General features: G+C 42.4%; 1 protein-coding gene across 1 annotated transcript in view; it reads right to left on the bottom strand.

Moving 5' to 3' along the window:
• Positions 1 to 13174: 13174 nt before the first annotated feature.
• Positions 13175 to 20327, bottom strand: part of LOC141110301 (zonadhesin-like) — a 47513-nt gene continuing 40360 nt past the window's right edge. Inside the window, exons 6-8 of the mRNA XM_073601597.1 lie at positions 18223 to 18275; positions 14849 to 15198; positions 13175 to 13366 (exon numbers count right to left, since the gene is read on the bottom strand). The gene's annotated coding sequence lies outside the window, so the exon portion shown is untranslated. The remainder of the gene's footprint in view (positions 13367 to 14848; positions 15199 to 18222; positions 18276 to 20327) is intronic.

A 20327-nucleotide genomic window follows, 5' to 3' on the forward strand; every position in this document is an offset into this window, starting at 1 on the left:
TCAGATGAGGCCAAAACTGAACTTTTTGGCCTAAATGCAAAACGCTATGTGTGTGGTGGAAAACTAACACTGCACATCACCCTGAACACACCATCCCCACCGTGAAACATGTATTATTGTAATGTATATTGAGTTCCAAATTTTGACAAAAAACTCAAAAAAATAAAACCCAAGTTCGTACTTTAAGGTGAACTTTATTGGTCTACAAGCTTCATATATGTTTCATATACATGTTTTCGTACGAACACAAATGATAGAACCCATTAATCACTTGCTATTACTTATCATTACCGAAGTCAGAGGTGTAATTTGGTATCTAATGATGCATCGTTTAATAGCTATAAAGTTATCGGTTAGAATAAAGTGTCACTGTCATAGGATATTGCCATCAATTAGGTTTAGAGTGATGGGACGGGGTTGGGTGGTGTTTGTTCCCAGGTTGTTTTAGCAGCTCTCATCACTCATACAAGTGATAGGCCCATACTTTGCATCATTCCTGACTTATTTATAGCTGAAAGTTAGGAAACTGGACAGTCAACTACGTGCAACAGCAGGAACATACACTTTGCTTTTAAATACTTTGTAGTTGTTAAAAATGTTTATCAGTTATTGCTTTGTATCATTTTTTCTGTCATATGTAGGTTGTTGTTTTAAGTACTTAAAGACCAGGCCTTTTTCTGATATTTGATGTTTACAAGTAAAAACCTTGATTTTTTTTTTTTTGCTAGAAAATTACTTAGAACCCCCAAACATTATATATATTTTATTGTAGCAGAGACCCTAGAGAATAAAATGGCGGTCATTGCAATAGATTATGTCACACGGTTTTTGCGCAGCAGTCTTTCAAATGCAATTTTTTTTTTGAAAAACGTATTAATATATATACATATATATATATATACTTATTAATAACCTCTTATGGACCGCCCCATGCAGATATACTGCAGCAGACCGGGCGACCCTTCTGCACGACTTCACGTACCTGTAAGTGAGTTTGTGCACTAGGTCTGGGGGGGTGTGCACGCCACCGGCGACCCCCTACCACTGTGAGTGGACCCAGCGGGAGCCAATGAGTGGGTCCGGAGGACCTGATGTCCACCGGGACCTGCCGATCGTTCTCAGGAGAGGGGGAAATGCGGTCTGCCTATGTAAACAAGGCAGAACGCCGTTCTGTGAGAGAGGAAGGTGGAGATCTTGTGTCTCTGCTAAGCAGAAACACGGATCTCTGTCTTCCCCCCAGTCAAAGCACCTCCCCCACACAGCTAAAAAGCACTCCCTAGGAGCACATTTAACCCTTTGATCGCCCCTGATGTTAACCCCTTCCCTACCAGTGTCATTAGTACAGTGAAAGTGCATTTTTTTTAGCACTGATAACTGTATTAATGTCACCAAAAAGTGTCAAACGTGTCAGGTGCTCAGATTTGTCTACCGCAATGTCGCAGTGCCGCTAAAAAAATCACTGAACGCTGCCATTACTAGTGGAAAAAAATCCATAAATATATCCCATAGTTTGTAGACGCTATAACTTTTGCGCAAACCAATCAATATACGCCTATTGGGATTTTTTTTTTTTTTACCAAAAAATATGTAGCAAAATATAAATTGTCCTAATTTGATGAAAAAATTCAATTTTATTTAAATTCTTTTATTGGATATGTTTTATAGCTGTTTTATATGTATGTTTTATATATATGTTTATATATATTTGGATATGTTTTATAGCTGTTTTATATATATGTTTTATATAGAAAGAAAAAAAATATTGTGATTCTTTTCAAAATCGGCAGTCTTTTTTTGTTTATAGCGCAAAAAATTAAAACCGCAGAGGTGATCAAATACCACCAAAAAGAAAGCTCTATTTTTGGGACAAAAAAGGACATCAATTTTGTTTGGGTAAAACGATGCACGATCGCCGCAATTGTCAGTTAAAATAAGTGCCGTATCGCAAAAAATGGCCTGGTCATGAAGGGGGTAAAACCTTCTGGGGCTGAAGTGGTTAATGAATTAAAAAAAAAATAAAAACCACTCCACTAAAGTTAGCCCAACTTTTTTCTATATTGTGAAAGATGATGTTACGCCGAGTAAATAGATACCTAACACGTCGCGCTTTAACATTGCGTACGCTTGTGGAATGGCGACAAACTACTTTACTTAAAAAATCTCCAAAGGCGACGCTTTAAATTTTTTTACAGGTTACCAGTTTAGAGTTACAGCGCGGGTCCTGAACTAGAATTCTCATTCTAACGATCGCGGCGATACCTCACATGTGTGGTTTGAACACTGTTTACATATGCGCGACTTATGTATGCGTTCCATGGAGGGATGGGCCGCTTTACTTTTTTTTTCTTATTTATTTTTACACTCTCCCTTTATTTATTTATTTTGTATCACTTTTATTCCTATTACAAGGAATGTAAACATCCCTTGTAATAGAAATAGGCATGACAGGTCCTCTTTATTGAGAGATCTGGGGGTCAAAAAGACTCCAGATCTCTCATTTACCCTTTGACCACTTGCTGACCGCCGCACGCCGATATACGCCGGCATAATGGCAGCGGTGGGCAAATGGGCGTACCTGTACATCCCCTTTAATTGGCGGGGTTAGCGGGCACGCGCCCGCTGAGTGCAGCACGACCATGCCCGCGGGACCCGCAGACTCGATGTCCGGCAGTCTCCCGGTGATTGTGTCATGAAGCTGCAGAACTATGTAAACAAGGCATTTCCTCATTCTGCCTAGCAACATGACAGAGATCACCGCTCCCTGTCACCGGGAGCAGTGATCGCTGTCATAAGAGTGGTAGCCCATCCCCCCTACAGTTAGAATCACTCCCTAGGACACACTTAACCCCTTCATCACCCCCTAGTGGTTAACCCCTTCCCTGCCAGTGTCATTTACACAGTAATCAGTGCATTTTTATAGCACTGATCGCTGTAAAAATGCCAATGGTGCCAAAATAGTGTCAAAAGTGTCCAATGTGTCCGCCACAATGTCGCAGTCACGTTAAAAATCGCAGATCGCCGCCATTGCTAATATATATATATAAAAAAAAATAATAATAATAAAAATGCCATAAATCTATCTCCTATTTTGTAGACGCTATAACTTTTGCGCAAACCAATCAATATACACTTATTGCGATTTTTTTACCAAAAATATGTAGAAGAATACATATCGGCCTAAACTGAGGAAAAAAATTGTTTTTTTATATATTTTTGGGGGATATTTATTATAGCAAAAAGTAAAAAAAATTACGTTTTTTTCAAAATTGTCGCAAAAAAATAAAAATCGCAGAAGTGATCAAATACCACCATAAGAAAGCTCTATTTGTGGGTAAAAAAGGACGTCAATTTTGTTTAGGTGCACCTCTATAAAAGTGATCTTGTGGTGTGTCAGGGATTCCGATCTGGGGATCACTTTTATCTGAAAGCCGGCTGCCTAAGGGAAAAAAAAAGTTACAGGGGTTGAGGCAGCGAGCTGCTGCCAGAACAACGATATTTAACGTCAAAATCGTGACGCACATTCCCAGTTAGGTGGTCGGCATAAATGCTTAGTATATCCGAAAAAACACACCTTCTAACTATACATAAATTTATTATCAAGCAAAATTTCAATTTGGCAAAATTTTACCAGCAGTGGAATTGGCAATTTTGGCTAAATCGCTCAGCTTGGTTGTTATGGCTGCGACTTACGAGTAGACCTATAGACTCAGTTCAGGCCATTCACGCTGTTGCTGGTGAGGCTCCTAACCTGGTGAAAAGGGTTTAGCCCTTGTGACAAATTGAAAATAAATATAATTTATATATTTTATATAAATATAATATTATTATATATTCATATAATAATAGTTTTTCATTCGTCATTGGTTAAAGAAGTGTCGTGCGGACACTGAGCCAAGCAACAGTGATAAATCAAAAGAGTGAAGCGCCCAGATGGTATAATTGCCCTATAAACTTGCTGGCAATAGAAGAGGTTTTTTTTTACTGAAAAGGATTGAATTATTGATCGATCGATTCACTAAAATTCCCTGAAACACTAGGTGCTGCTATAGGGCAATATCTCTTTTTCCTTTTTTTGGCACAGACGTTCCCCATAAAACCTTTTTGATGGGTCTAGGGCAGTGGTCATCAACTCCTGTCCTCGGGACCCACTAACAGGCCAGGATTGCAAGATAACTGAAATACATCACAGGTGATATCATTTGCTGCTCAGTGATTGAAGTATTCTAGTCTGCATCTCCCCCAAGGTAATACCTAAAACCTGACCTGTTAGTGGGCCCTGAGGACAGGAGTTGATGACCACTGCTCTAGGGGATCATTTGGAATCAAGACCACTTTGAAAGGTGGCAAATATTAAATAACAAGGTTCTACAAAAGCTCCAGAAGAAGCCACGTTTGTGGTGAAACATGTAGAGACAATCACACTTTTGTACCCTGACCACTGGGTGGTTATGGCCTAAATTTTATTTATTTATTTATTTCAGGTACTTATATAGCGCCGTCAATTTACGCAGCGCTTTACATATACATTGTACATTCACATCAGTCCCTACCCTCAAGGAGCTTACAATCTAAGGTCCCTAACTCACATTCATACATACTAGGGACAATTTAGACAGGATCCAATTAACCTACCAGCATGTCTTTGGACATACATTGTTTTATATGTAATAAAATGTTTCTATTTTTTGTAAATTTTGCTCTTGATTGCTCTTTTCTGCACCTTAAAACTCAATTCTTGTGTGCTCTTTGGGTATATATTGTTTGGTTATATGTAAAGGAGGTGGTGCATGTACTAGAGTCTCCTAGCTTCAATATCAATTTGATACATTTCAGTTCTGAACAATGTCGACTTGCTGTGCCAAGAGGCACAGTGACATCTGCAGGATCCTAGATAGTATTACAGTGTATAAAAATACAGATACAAGTAAAGCTATGTATTTCCGATCTATGATTCCAGATCTGTAAGTTATTAATTATTGATACTGGATGTAGTTATGAGGCATTGTTTTAGTGGGGTTAGGTAAGTATTGTGTATGGTGTGAGTGAGTGTGTATTGGAGTATTAATGTTTGGTTGGTCTTATGTGGTGGTTATATGGGAATTGGGATGAGCTTGTGATTTTGTATGAGCTTGTCAGTTGACTTACAGTAAATGTGGTTGCAGATAGTACAGTGCAGCCTGGGGGCCTCTTTGGTTGGGGCCCCTTTTTTTATGGAGAATGAGAATGCTGTCAAAGGTGGGAATGACTAGGGCTTCTTGAGAAAGATATCTATTACCAGCAGTGGGGGGGACAAGGTCACCTTGAGCACAGAGCGAACATGCCAAACTGTAATGCCCTGTACACACGGTCAGACATTGATCGGACATTCCGACAACAAAATCCTAGGATTTTTTCCGAGGGATGTTGGCTCAAACTTGTCTTGCATACACACGGTCACACAAAGTTACGACTAAGGCTATTGCCGAAACGCGTCAGATTTATTGTTTTATTGTCACTCTGATGTACCAATAAACATCACTTCAAGGATTACAGTTTTGCTGGCTCTCCTTATTACGGTCACACAAAGTTGTCAGAAAATCCGATCGTTCTGAACGCGGTGACGTAAAACACGTACGACGGGTCTATAAACGGGGCAGTAGCCAATAGCTTTCATCTCTTAATTTATTCTGAGTATGCGTGGCACTTTGTGCGTCGGATTTGTGCACACACGATCGGAATTTCCGACAACGGATTTTGTTCTCGGAAAATTTTATAGCAAGCTCTCAAACTTTGTGTGTCGGAAATTCCGATGGAGAATGTGTGATGGAGCCTACACACAGTCGGAATTTCAGACAACAAGGTCCTATCACACATTTTCCATTGGAAAATCTGACCGTGTGTACGGGGCATTAGCCTAACAACAATCACAAACGTATTACAGCCTCCAGCCCTGTCTATTCCTCCTTCCATATCTATACCCAACACGTTTTCTCTTTTTTTTATCTTCTAAAAAAAATGGGGAAAGTTTAGAATATCTTTCAGCTTTTAATGACATCTGGGGAACTGTTAGAGAGATGTCCCCTATACTTCCTGTCCTGGAGAAAACCTTTTACCAGGCAGGAAGGGAGGGAAAATCTGAAACAGGGACACGGACTACAACGAAAACTCAAAACCATAGAATTACAGAGAGGAGCACCAGACCAAAACCAGATAAAAAAAAAGTCCAAGTTCATTTCAATTGTTGGTAAAAAAAACTTTGTATAAAAGCTGACATTGTGTTTCAGTTGCAAAATCACTCCTCTTTGATCAGGAGTCAACACAGGATGAAGCCTGGATGGACTCCATGGAGATTGGCTTCACAGATCTATATTAGAACCAGTATTGAACTCTCGCAATAGAGGAAAAACTTGACAGTAGTATTGCCTCCGAAATGCATTGGCTTTTTTTTTTTTAACTTTTTAGCTAACATTTAAAATGATCTTGGACTCTTACTTTTTGGCCTAGCGCTCCTTTCTGGTTTTCTTTGGGCAACATTTTTTACTTCTGTCTTTGTCAGTGTTAGAGAGATTTCCCTTTGCTTCCTGTTTTAAGGGCTTCTCCTTGTGGCTCTGGTCTGAGTACCCTCAACTATGGGCACAGGGCACAAAGGTGCCAGTACTCAGGTAGCAGTAGTCTCCGGTCTGTAGTCAGCAGCAGTGGAGGAACACCAGAAGAGGGCAAGCAATGGCAGGAAGACACCTGGGAACTGGCGTCACTGAGAGATAAAAAACAGCCAGATGGAGAGCAGCATAGGAAGTGTCCTGAAGCCTTGGTCAGGGGTACATGTATTTAGGGGCCGGTGGGGAGCCAGAGTGGACATGACTAGCTGGCACCTGAGAATCACCAAGCCCTGAGAGAGTTTTTGTGTTTGGCCCTCCACAACAGTCTCAGTTTTTCATGTGGTCCCTTGGGAAAATGAGTTGCTCACCACTGGCGTAGTAACACACTGTGTTTGTAAGCTGGTGTTGGCACAGCATCATGTGTTGCTGAATACATAGTGGAAGCATAATTCTATATTCAAGGTTCACATTGTCAGCAAACAGCACAAAGTCATTTGCTTCTTTCACATCATTCTGTGTGTAAAGTGTTCTTTCTGCCCAATCTTACGGCATGTGATTGGCATATGGCAATATTAGTGAGCTCCAACATGTCTGTGACTAGCAAAAGAAGACAAACACAAAAATGAGGAATACTGTATTTACTTTTCTTGATAAGCTTCTTTAAAATTACTTTAGTTGGGGCTCCTCGAACGATGTGCCATGACCCTTAAAGCAGAGTTCCACCCCAAAGTGGAACTTCCGCTTTAAGGGAAGGTGACCCCCTGACATGCCACATTTGGCATGTCATTTTTTTAGGGGTGGAGCGGATACCCTCTTTCTAGAGGGTCCCAGCTCCCACTTCCTCCCGGCGCACCGCGGCACCGGAAGGAAGATCACCTCTCCCCCCTCCCTCTCGGTAATCATCTGAGATATGTCACAGGTCCCAGATGATTGCCCGGCCAGTCACGGCGCACAGCGCGGCTCGTGCATGTGCAGTGGGCGCCCGGTTGTGAAGCCACAGCCGGGCACCCACAGTGACAATGCCGCCGGCTACATACAGGAGGGGGGGACGAGCGGGGCTTCGTTCCCCCGCATCGCTGGACCCTGGGACAGGTAAGTGTCCGAATATTAAAAATCGGCAGCTGCAGTATTTGTAGCTGCTGACTTTTATTTTATTTTTTTTTTAAGCAGAACTCCGCTTGGTCCCCTTTGACACACCCATTTATATATAGAAGTTTTAGAACTAGGTAAAATGAACACTGGCCTATAACAGAAAGAATTAACTGCAACAATGTTAAGTCAAGGTTTAACTGAGGTAACTAGTAATGAGCAGGATCAGACTCAATTATCACAATAATAATGTTCTTCAGTGTACTCTATACTAAATACCCTGGATGAGAGTATGTGTAAGTGTTCCTGAACAGGGTACCCCTAAAAGGTAACTGAAAAGTACCTAAATGTTAGTTTTGGCCATGGCCATGGATTTGATCCTGGGATCTGGTGTCCTGCGTATGGTCCCCTACTGCCTGAGCCACTGGGGAACCTATTTCTGTGAGCCCTTGTTATGCCCTGCTCCTTGATCTTGGACCCTGGCCCCACCCAGTGTCCAGCTGTAGGCAGTGACCCATAAACCATCACTTCCCCTTCCTGTTTTTGCCCTAGTATAGGTTCCTGTTCCTGCTTGTTGGTGTATGTTATTGTGTTTCTGGTTGTTGACTTTGGTTGTTCCTGACTCCGCTTCTTGGATTACCCCTTGGATTCACGCTGATTTTGTTGCTGACCCTGCCTGTTCCTGACGCCGCTTTCTGGTTGACCCCTGTGTACTTCTGCCTTGGTCCGCTGATTTGGATCGTTTAGGATTTCCCTTTCTCCCACCCGATTCCTGTCTTCGGCCTCTACTAACCGTGAGTTATTTGCTGGTGGTTCCTTGTTAGGCTGTTTGCATCTTCTATTGTGGTCCCTTAATACTGGCTGCAGGATCTCAACCATCCCTCCACCTGATACTGGGATAATAAGACTACCGGTCAGAAAACCAGAGTGACGGTTGGAATCTCCTGGCAGACCTGACGGGGCCCTTCTGTCTGTGGTGCAAATTAAGCTGTCTCTTTAAGAGTATGTAATGGACAGCTGCAGGGACTGTTAGGTAAGGAGCAATCTTGGTTGCCCAATGTGTAGCAAAGGATTAAGTGTTGTATCTCCTCTCACCACTGCAAGAAGATGACACGTCCGGTTCCACACACTTGGTGGTTAGCAGTCCCAGGAGTTAGATGTTGCCCAGTTTCTCAGCTCTGGTTCATACACATGGCTCGGCCTCTCAGCACTGGTTCACACAAAGTTCAGTCACTGGCAGGTTCTGGCAGTAGGTCTGTCCTGCTGAAATGTAGGCAGACAGGCTCAAGCAGCTGGTCCCCTCTGTGTGTGATGCTCTCTCTCTGGTGCAGCTGTGGCATGTCCCCCAGAAGGTCCTCTCAGCTTGGCTTTATATTATGAGCAGTGATATAGATTTGACTTAAAATTGTAATAAACTCTCATTTTTAATTTTTACCTACAGGTAAGCTTATAATAAAGCTTACCTGTAGGTAAAATGAATATCTCCTAAACGTGCGCCATTTAGGAGATATTCTAGCGAGCAACAGCCGTTGACATCACCGGCGCATGCACTCTAAAGGAACGCCATGACCATGCCGTTCCTTCAAAGCTGTGTGCCGCGGGCCCCAACTACTGCATTAATGCATGGGTGGGACATCATTGCAGCTTGGCCATTCAAGCGGCTGCAGCCTGTGAACCCCTGTAGGAAGTCTGGGTGAAGGGGTGAGAGTAGACCACAGAAGGTTTTTTTTTTATTGTAATGAATAGAAAGCATTAAGGTAAAACACCTTCTAGCTTTACAACCACATTACACATTTGTCTTTTTACCACTTGCCTGCCCGCGCTATAGCCCAATGACAACTGCAGCGCGAACGGCTAGTTTGCACCCGCTGCACGCCCGCTGTAAGGCGTGGGCAGCGAGCTCTGTGGTCACAGTGTCCGGAGGACACTGCTGATCATAGACTAAATTAAAGAGCCAATCAGCAGCTCTGTACCATATGATCAGCTGTGTCCAATCACAGCTGATCATGGATGTAAATGGAAGTCGCTTATCGGTACACATTTCTTCATGGTGACACCATGACAAGAAACCCGATAACCAGCTTTTCTAAAAGGGACATGTACACTAATTATCAGGGCACTGATTATCAATGTCCTGATTTTTAGTTCAGTCCAAACAGTGCCCACCAATGCTGCCAATGTGTGCCCATCAGTGCCTCCTCATCCGCCCTGCCTACCAGTGCCCATCGATGCCACCTATCAGTGCCCATCGGTGGTGTTTTATCAGTGTGGCCTAACAGTGCTGCCTATCAGTGCCACCTATTAGTGTCCATCAGAGCCACCAATCATTGCCCATCAAGGCCGCCTATCAGTGCCACCTCATCAGTGCCCATCAGTGCAGCCCATCAATGCCCATCAATGTTCATCAGTTCCACCTCATCAATGCCACTTCATCAGTGCAGCCTATCAATGGCCATCAATGCTTATCCGTGCAGCCTCATCAGTGCAGCCTCATTAGTGCTCATTTTTATAACAACCAAATTTTCAGTCCAAATTTTTATAACAACCTATGAAAGTTTTTTTCTTCAAAATTTTTGGACTTTATTAATTTATTTAGCAAAAAATAAAACCCCCAGTGGTGATTGAATACCACCAAAAGAAATCTCTGTTTGTGTGAGAAAAAAATGATATAAATGTCATATGGGCACAGTGTTACATGACCGCGCAATTGTAATTCAAATCATGACCGTTCTGAAAGCTGAAAATGTGCCTGGTCAGGAAAGAGGTGAAAGTGTCCAGTAGGCAAGTTGTTGAAGGATGTTATCTGGTTGCCCCCAGAATTGACCACTGCATGGGGAAATAAAATAAAGATATGCTGTAACCAGATCTGGGAAAACCAACACGGAATATCAAATATCACACCGTTCCATAAGCAACAAGTCTGTGTATAAAATATACGGGTTTGGCAGTCAGGGTCGGGTGGGAGGAGACCTGACACCTTTCAGAGTAGGTGGGTCAGGGCACTAATGGAATACACCTACTCTGTATAGTGTATATATAAAAGACATACCTCCCAACTGTCCCTGATTTCGAGGAACTGTCCCTGATTTAGAGCAATGTCCCTCTGTCCCTCTTTCATCCTCATTTGTCCCTCATTTTGGTCTGATCTATATAGTTGTATATAAAATGCCATTTTTATCTTTCAAAAAGTGTTCCCCAGTGCTAAACCTTTCATCCAATTTCTAAATTGCTGCATTTGTACATTTTAAAAGCCAATATAACGGAACAGTAGTGGTAAAAAAAAAAATCACTTGTGGATTTAATTAACCTTTTTTGGGGTTAATTCTCCTTTAAGGGGGTGTGGCAGGGGGCGTGTCCTATGCCTACATACATTTGCGAGTAGGTGTCCCTCATTCCCATCTCAAAATGTTGGGAGGTGTGATAAAGACAGCATACAGGAAGAATATAACGAGAAAAAAAATCCATCTACAGCAAGGTAAGTCTTAGTTCAAATCTTTTCTGTACTTATATGTATTATGCTATTGTCAGCTGAACTGGAACACAGATTAAAAATGTACGAATATCTAACTTCTATTTTCAGATTTTGAATTGCAAAGACATAGTAACAAATTTAGTATTAAATGGGAAGTCTAGGCACACATGCACCATTCACCCCCTCTTTGTCCTCTCTAAAAAAAAAAAGAGCAAATACCGTATATACTCGAGTATAAGCCGAGTTTTTCAGCACATTTTTTTGTGCTGAAAATGCCCCCCTCGGCTTATACTCGAGTCAAGCACTTTTCTGCAGCAGAGAATGACATTTTCCAAACCAAATTTGGGGCCCCGTATCTCGGGGCCACTTTGCGCTAGGAACCCCAAATTTGGTGTGCAAACCCAGTGGCACGAGCACTACAACATATCCAACATATCCAATAGAACAGCACCAAGTGGCCCCGAGATACGGAGCCCCAAAGTCAGTTCAGAAAATGTCATTCTCTGCTACAGAAAAGTGCTTGACATTTTCCAAACCGATTTTGGGGCCCCGAATCTTGGGGCCACTTGGTGCTAGGAACCCCGAATTTGGTGTGCACTACAACATATCCAAAGCTGGGGTTCCTAGCACCAAGTGGCCCCAAGATTCGGGGCCCCAAAGTCAGTTCAGAAAATGTCAAGCACTTTTCTGCAGCAGAAAATAACATTTTCCGAACTGACTTTGGGGCTCCGTATCTCGGGGCCACTTGGTGCTGTTCTATTGGATATGTTGGATATGTTGTAGTGCTCGTTCCACTGGGTTTGCACACCAAATTTGGGGTTCCTAGCACCAAGTGGCCCTGAGATACGGGGCCCTAAATTCGGTTTGGAAAATGTCAAGCACTTTTTTGCAGCAGAGAATGACATTTTCCAAACCGAATTTAGGGCCCCGTATCTCGGGGCCACTTGGTGCTAGGAACCCCAGCTTTGGATATGTTGTAGTGCTCGTTCCACTGGGTTTGCACACCAATTTGGGGTTCCTAGCACTGAGTGGCCCAGAGATACAGGGCCCCAAAGTCAGTCAACTGTGTCCATCTGCAGCAATGTCATTTCGGGACCCTTTGGGTCCAGAGACCCCAAATTTTGGCTGCAGCTAGGGGGCACCTAGGAACCCTTAACTACCAAGTTTAAGTTCGGGGGACCTATGGATGCAAATGGGCACAGTGAGGCTGCAAATGGGCATTGTTGACCCTCTTTTCCACTTACAATAGCTGCGCATTTCTCACCCTAGGCTTATACTCGAGTCGATAAGTTTTCCCAGTTTTTTGTGGTAAAATTAGGTGCCTCGGCTTATATTCGGGTCGGCTTATACTCAAGTATATACGGTAATTGGGGAATAAGAAGTGCACTGATGGATTTTGAGCTGACAAGAGCTATGCAAACGTAGGATTTTGATGTTCTATACAACAGATCTGCACTTCGAGGCTTAACTTCTATGAATTCTTTTTTTCTTATATAAATCTCATATATCTTTTATATTTTTATTATATACCAAACAGTGAAGTGCTCCTGCAAAGTACACGTAGCTCAATCTTCATACACAAACGCAGACGACTGTGAAAATCAGATCACTGCCACGTGCATAATCAATATACCCGTATCAAACAAATCCTATATACCTGTATATATGAAATGTCTATATTTTTAGTTCTTTATTGTCACATTTCAGTCAGTTCCTTACCTTGTTATTGAGGCCCCACGATCACACTTTTTTTATATTGATTTTCTGTGGATGTGGGAACACATTTAGTGATTGCAGCAGCTGTACACTATGTATTTCTATCAGTAGGTGGCAGCGCGCAACTACCTTATTTACATTTTTTACTTGAATTTGTTATATTAAAGATGTTGGACAGGTTTCTAGGGACAGATCAACAAATCCACATCCCTGTTAAAGTATAAAAAGAAGGGTGTGAGAGATAATATCTCCCTCAGAGAAAAATGGGAATTTAGTGAATATGTTTAAACTGTCAGGCTGAGGCAAGCACGATCACAAGTTATCTAAACATTATTAAAGATTTATTAGAAAAAAGTACAGTTAAAAAAATGACAGTACAATGATCTCATGGGTCACACAAAGTTTGACCAAGGAAGATACTTGGCTCACACGATATGAAAAAGATGCTTTAAATATGCAGAGAGGTTGACGCGTTTCACAAATTGCTTCTTCAAGGCGGCTCAGCATGCATCTATAACATTATATAAATTGCAAAAAGTACCATTAGTATCCAATACAAAAACAACAATATAAACAGTATTTAATCACATAATATATAATCTAGTTACAAAAATGTATATGAGTGCTTACCAAATTCACGGCATAAATATATATAATTTTACAACCAGAAAAAGGGACAAGGGTTTTTGACAAAAAGATCCTCCAACAGGAGGTGAAGTGGATCTATAACCAAAAAGCTATATACCCGCCGGGCATGAACACAGCTCTCTCTTACAAATCGTTTTTACAGCTGCCCTGGGTATGATTTTGATATGTAGGGCTTCCTTACCTTATCTCAAGTAATTATCTTAATATACCCTTATTCTATTCTATTCTATTCTATTATTGTATATTTACATGTATTTTCTTTTTCGTTTTTATTTTATTTTAATTTTTATTTATCTATTCAATTTCTTTTCATTTTTATTATCAATTCTATTTTTTTTTTCTTTTTTCAATTTCATTTTCGCCACATTCACTAAGCTAGGAGGAAAATTCAGTTGCAAAGCAAACAGCCTATTTACCTTTAGTAAATCAAGCCCATAGTCTTTGAAGAATATCAGCAATTTGCTTTCAAATTTGAGTTGTTTTTTTTTATTATTCGATTTGAATTCCATTTGAATTAAATTCAAATATCGGATGAAATTTTGTTACATTGTTTCAGATTCGTTTTAATTTGCTGCTATTGTGATTTGGAAATTCTGAGGCTGGGTTCACACTAAACAAGGATGGGGCTGACAGCAGAGGGTCCGGTGCGTCCTTGTTCTCTCAAATTTTGGCTTGAATTTGGACCTGAAACTGAGAGCCGGTCACAATCCTCCTGTCAGGCGAATTGGATGCATGGGAACCCAGCCTCAATAACGAAAATTTCATCCAGAATTCGAACCGCACATGTCTAGTGGACCCCCATTCACGTGGTGGTCATTCAGGTGTCTCATTTGAAGGGTACTGATAATACTCCATCATACAAAGACACTGTAGACAATTGTGCTCTTCCAGCCTTGTGGTAACAGTTTGGTGAAGACCCTTCTCTGCTCCACCATGACTGTGCCCCTGTGTACAAAGCCAGCTACATAAAGACATGGTGTGACCAGTTTGGTGTGGAGGAACTCGGGGGGTGTCCTCCACAAATCCTTGACCTCAACACTATCGAACACCTTTTGAGATAAATTAGAATGCTGAAACCCTCCAAAAATCTTATGGAAAGTCTTCCCAGAAAAGTGGAGGATGTTATAGCCACAAAAGTGGGCAACTCCATATTAATGGCCATGGTTTTGAAATAGGATGTCCAATAAGCTCATATAGATGTTGCTGGCAATGTGTCCGCAAACATTTAGCCATACAGTGTATATGGATATGCTTGGTCACTAATCTTTATAAACCCAGTTTCATGTCTGTCCACATTTTATAAGAACATTGCCTTGTTAATTTTCTAACTTGTCAGTCACATTACCTGGGGTTTTAAATAAATTCCTGGCCATCGTGGCCTGTCATTGCCACAAGCCTTAGCCATTGTCTAGGGGCCACTCCCTTCCTTCAAACTTATGATCGAGCCCGTACCGAATATTGCACAACAGTCTTTTGTGAGTGCAGAACAAATAAGCTTTCCATCGATTATTTGGCATATTTCTCTGTCTGTACATATTATATCACCACAGATTTGCCCATCAGAGACCACCATAGGTAGAGCAGAGACCATCGTAGGTAGAACTGAGACCATCGTAGTTAGAGCAGAGACCATTGTAGGTAGAGCAGAGACCATCATAGGTAGAGCAGAGACCATCGTAGGTAGTGTCTTTGGTTCTGTGGATAAAGCATTTAATACTTAGACTGTCATTTTCCAACTCATAGCAAAATGTAATAATGACAATATAATGACTGTGATCCATGACTTGTAAATATCCTGTGTCATTAAGTTGTAAATTAGTAGTTTAGAATTCTGCTTACAAGTACAGTATGCCCCCCCCCCATGAAGAGATAGAAAGGTATACATTTGACAATTGCTCTATGCCCCTGGTTTACTGCAGAAGTAGGAAACAGACATGTGCAATTTGTTTCGTTCAAATAAACGTTCAGACAAATTTTTGGTCTTTCGGAGATTTTGGATGTATCCGAATCTCCGAATGAAATAGTAACGAATTCTGTTAAAATGCAGCAAAATTTGTTTTGTTTATTTGTTTTCAAACGAATTCCAATTCAGAAGGATTAGAATTCGGATCGGTCAAAAAACGCAAGCGCCCCCTTCCGAAACATGCTCTGAACATGGGGAGTTGGGTGCTTTGAGGCAGGAGGGCTCTGCCCCCCCACCCCAAAGCACCTTGTCCCCATGTTGATGGGGACAAGGGCCTCATCCTCACAACCAGTGGTTGTGGGGGTCTGTGGGCGAGGGGGCTTATCGGGATCTGGAAGGCCTCTTTAACAAGGGGGCCCCCAGATCCCACCTCCCATATGTGAATGAGTATCGGGTACGTTGTACCCCTACCCATTCACCAAAAAAGGTGTACAAAACATAATAAACACAAGAGACAGTTTTTGCTTTAATAAAAAGTAAAACAAGTCTTGTTTCGTTCGAATAAACGTTCAGACAAATTTTTGGTCTTTCGGAGATTTTGGATGTATCCAAATCTCCGAATGAAATAGTAACGAATTCTGTTAAAATCCAGCAAAATTTGTTTTGTTTATTCGTTTTCTAACAAATTCCAATTCAGAAGGATTAGCATTCGGATCAGTCAAAAAACGCAAGCGCCCTCCCCTCCCGAAACATGCTCTGAACACGGGGGGGGGGGGTGCTTTGAGGGGGACAAGGGCCTCATCCTCACAACCATGGCCAGTGGTTGTGGAGGTCTGTGGGCGAGGGGGCTTATCGGGATCTGGAAGGCCTCTTTAACAAGGGGGCCCCCAGATCCTGCCCCCCCATATGTGAATGAGTATCGAGTAATAAATACAAGAGACAGTTTTTGCTTTAATAAAAAGTAAAACAAGCCCCTTGATGTAAATCCATCATCAATCACGCCGCCCACCGACCCCGAAAAAACCCCAGCGAATGCCTCCACTGCTCTTTGACATTTCTAATATGGGTAAGGGGCGGGGCCACCTGGGTACGTCACCCGGTGGCCCCGGCCCTTCTAACGTCACAGACCGAGCATGCAGCTGTCTGTGATGTCAGAGGGGGGTGGTGCCACCGGGGTGACGTAGCCAGGTGGCCCCGCCCCTTAACTATATAAGAAATGTCAATGCATGCCTGGATAAGGGTCTGGTATGGATTTGGAAAGGGGGCCCCGTGCCGTTTTTATTTTTTTTGTAATTTTGGCGTGGCCGGGCAATGCCGGCATTCTTTTCTTTAAATTCATCTGTCAGTGCGGAAGCCAGGTGACAGATGATGACTCACGGTTGTTAAGGACGCGGGCGGCTGGCTTCCCGGCCTGCTGCTTAACAACCAATTATTTTTTTTCACACAGAATTCAGATTAGTCAATCGTTTTTTTGACCGATCCAAATTCTAATCATTCTCAAAAGTTGGAAAATTACTAAAGGAAACAAATTTTAATGAAAACAAAATTAATTTGAAGGGAATGAAACATATTCTCTGAATAACAATAGTAACACATTATGTTAAAATTTTCGTTTCATTTATTCGTTTTCTAATGAATTCCAAATTTTCATAACAATTCAAATTTGAATCTTTTGAAAATGTATCGACCGATCTGAATTCTGTTGTTAAGGAACGGGTCGGGAAGCTGGCCGTCGTACAACCGATAACTCATCAGCTGTCAGCATAGGTGTGCGCAGCCTATTGCATTAGGGGTGTGCACCCCCAAGCTCAAACACACATGCCTTTCTCTGCAGCCTCAGCTACATGGGGCGGTGAATGAATGGGAAGTGCTCTGTGCTGAGCGGCTTCCTGTTCATTCACAGCTGAAGCATAGTAGACATTGTTTACTATGCTTCAGTTATGAATGAACACAGGGAATGAGTGTGTTCACTGTGTTAATTTAGAAAAGGAAGAGGACAGTAAACTACATATTTACTAACCCCTTCCCCCCCCGCTCTCCAAACTGAAACATCCCCTGCAGCAGCCGGAAGGAGAGGAGGGAAGCTAGCAGCACTGCGGGGCGGAGGGTTTGGCAATATGTGGAAAAGCCTGGGCACTAGGTGGAATCTGCACTGCATGTATGGATTAGGGTGTGCCCAGGCACACCTGGCACACCCCCTGCACACACCTATGGCTGTCAGTGGGTTAAACAAAAGAATGCTGTCATTGCGATCTAGTATGGATTTTAAGATGGATTTTAAGGTGAACCTCACGCCAATTTAAAAAAAAAATGGCGTGGGTTCCACCCCAAAGTCCATACCAAACCCTTATCCGCATGCAGCCCGGCAGGTCAGGAAGGAAAGAGGGGAAAGAGGGAAGAATGAGTGAGCACTCCCCCCTACTGACCTATACCAAGCGACATGCCCTCATCAAGGGGTGTGCTTTGGGGTAGGGCCCCCCCCCCAAAGCACCTTGTCCCCATGTTGATAGGAACAAAGACCTCTTCCCCACAACCCTGGCCGGTGGTCATGGGGGTCTGCGGGTGGGGGGGACAATTCTCACATATTACTTCTTTCTCTGTGTACAATGGGCCCACAGAGAGAGGCACAGAGCCATCTGCAGGCTGAAGAGGTTTGATGGCGAAGAAAGAAGAAGACAGAAACTTTCAACCTGTTTGTTGATGAATAACTATCTTTTTACATTTTCTAATGTAAGAATAGGAGTGTAATAATTTAACATCACATACATTCTGACATTGGACATTTGTATTGCACTGGCTTTCTGTACTAAACTTACCATATGTGAGAGCTAAAAATATACATATTCTCAGGAAATTTGGTATCCTCATGCTGCATTAAAAAAAAAAAAAAAATAAAAAAAAAAAGAATGATTAGCAATAAAACAGCAAATGTTTAAAATGTATGCAAAACTCAAACATTTTATTTAATTTTGGATAGAGCAAGAAATTGTTTAAAACCCCTGTCAGATTTTTATAGACCCTTACCGTGCCTTGAAAAAGTGTTCATACCCCTTGAAAATTTCCACATTTTGTCATTTTGCAATCAAAAACTTTTTCAAGGCACTGTATATTGTACATTCACATCAGTCCCTGCCCTCAAGGAGCTTACAATCTAAGGTCCCTAACTCGCATTTAGGGATGAGCTTCGAGTTCGAGTCGAACTCATGTTCGACTCGAACATCGGCTGTTCGCAAGTTCGCCGAACAGCAAACAATTCGGGGTGTTTGCGGCAAATTCGAATGCCGCAGAACACCCTTTAAAAGTCTATGGGAGAAATCAAAAGTGCTAATTTTAAAGGCTTATATGCAAGTTATTGTCATAAAAAGTGTTTGGGGACCTGGGTCCTGCCCCAGGGGACATGGATCAATGCAAAAAAAGTTTTAAAAACGTCCGTTTTTTCGTGAGCAGGGATTTTAATAATGCTTAAAGTGAAACAATAAAAGTGTAATATCCCTTTAAATTTCGTACCTGGGGGGGGCTGGCCTCTGGGGGTCCCCTTGTTAAAGGGGCTTCCAGATTCTGATATGCCCCCCGCCCGCAGACCCCCACAACCACCGGCCAGGGTTGTGGGGATGAGGCCCTTGTCCTCATCAACATGGGGACAAGGTGTTTTAGGGGGCTACCCCAAAGCACCCTCCCAATGTTGAGGGCATGTGGCCTGGTACGGTTCAGGGGGGTGCTCTCTCGCCCCCCCCCTGCGGCCTGCCAGGTTGCGTGCTCGGATAAGGGTCTGGTATGGAATTTAGGGGGACCCCCCACATCATTTTTTTTTACATTTTGGCCGGGGTTCCCCTTAATATCCATACCAGACCTGAAGGGCCTGGTATGGAATTTAGGGGGACCACCCACGTAATTTTTTTAAAAATTTTGGTTCGGGGTTCCCCTGTGGGGAATTCCCATGCCGTTTTTATCAATGAACTTTTATGTGTATTGTCGGACCGGCAATTCATTAATAGCCGCGAGTAGTTTTAAATGACTTTTTTTCCTTTGAAATGTCATTTTGCTGTCAGACTGTTCTAAACACGGGAAACATGCGCCCCTTTACAGGCATACTATAGACACCCCCCAGGTACAAAATTTAAAGGGATATTACACTTTTATTGTTTCACTTTAAGCATTATTAAAATCACTATGTGAAAGTGGAAACTCCTGCGCTGTCGGGGGGGGGGGGGGGCTATGCTAAAAGGACACTGCTGCAACATCTAAGTACTGATCCAAGGCAGGACAAATGGGACAAAAGTGGGGGAAGATGGTAGTTGCGCTGTGATGAAGGGGGGGGGGGGGGAGCTACAAAGATGACTAAAGTGGCAAAGTGAACTAAAAAAGCAGAAACGGGCCAATGCATGAATAGATCCTACATGCTAAAAGAACATGGTGGGGATGCAGTGCAGTGCAACGTAGCTGATCAACATGACATGTTGCGGGCAGACAAAGCCTAATATATAAAGGTAATCGTGAAACAGTGACTGCTTGAATATAGCAAAACAAAAATGCATATACAAATAGGATGAATAATGACACAATGCAGAAAAAGAAAATATATAATGCAAGAAAAATATATGTGGGCTAGTGCCCCATTAGCACAAACGTGCCAGATCCTGGTGAACTACAAGTGACAAATCCCTAGGACAAACATGAATATTAGTTCTATCATCCAGTCCAAAAAACAAAAACTCGTGATGAGAGACACAAAACAATTCCAATCGTGAAGGGAGGGGGGATCTTCAGTGAGGACACCTCCGTGTTTGCAAGCCGCTTACCTTACAGCTGTAAGGTGTACAGCCTGTGTTGCAAATGACCCGCAGGTGTAGACGTTCCGTGTATACAGGCAGTGACAATGATGAACATGCCAAGCGAAATATAAAAAATAAAAAGTATACAG

The sequence above is a fragment of the Aquarana catesbeiana genome, linkage group LG10 (assembly GCF_042186555.1).
Source record: "Aquarana catesbeiana isolate 2022-GZ linkage group LG10, ASM4218655v1, whole genome shotgun sequence".
In the NCBI taxonomy this organism is placed as follows: Eukaryota; Metazoa; Chordata; class Amphibia; order Anura; family Ranidae; genus Aquarana; species Aquarana catesbeiana.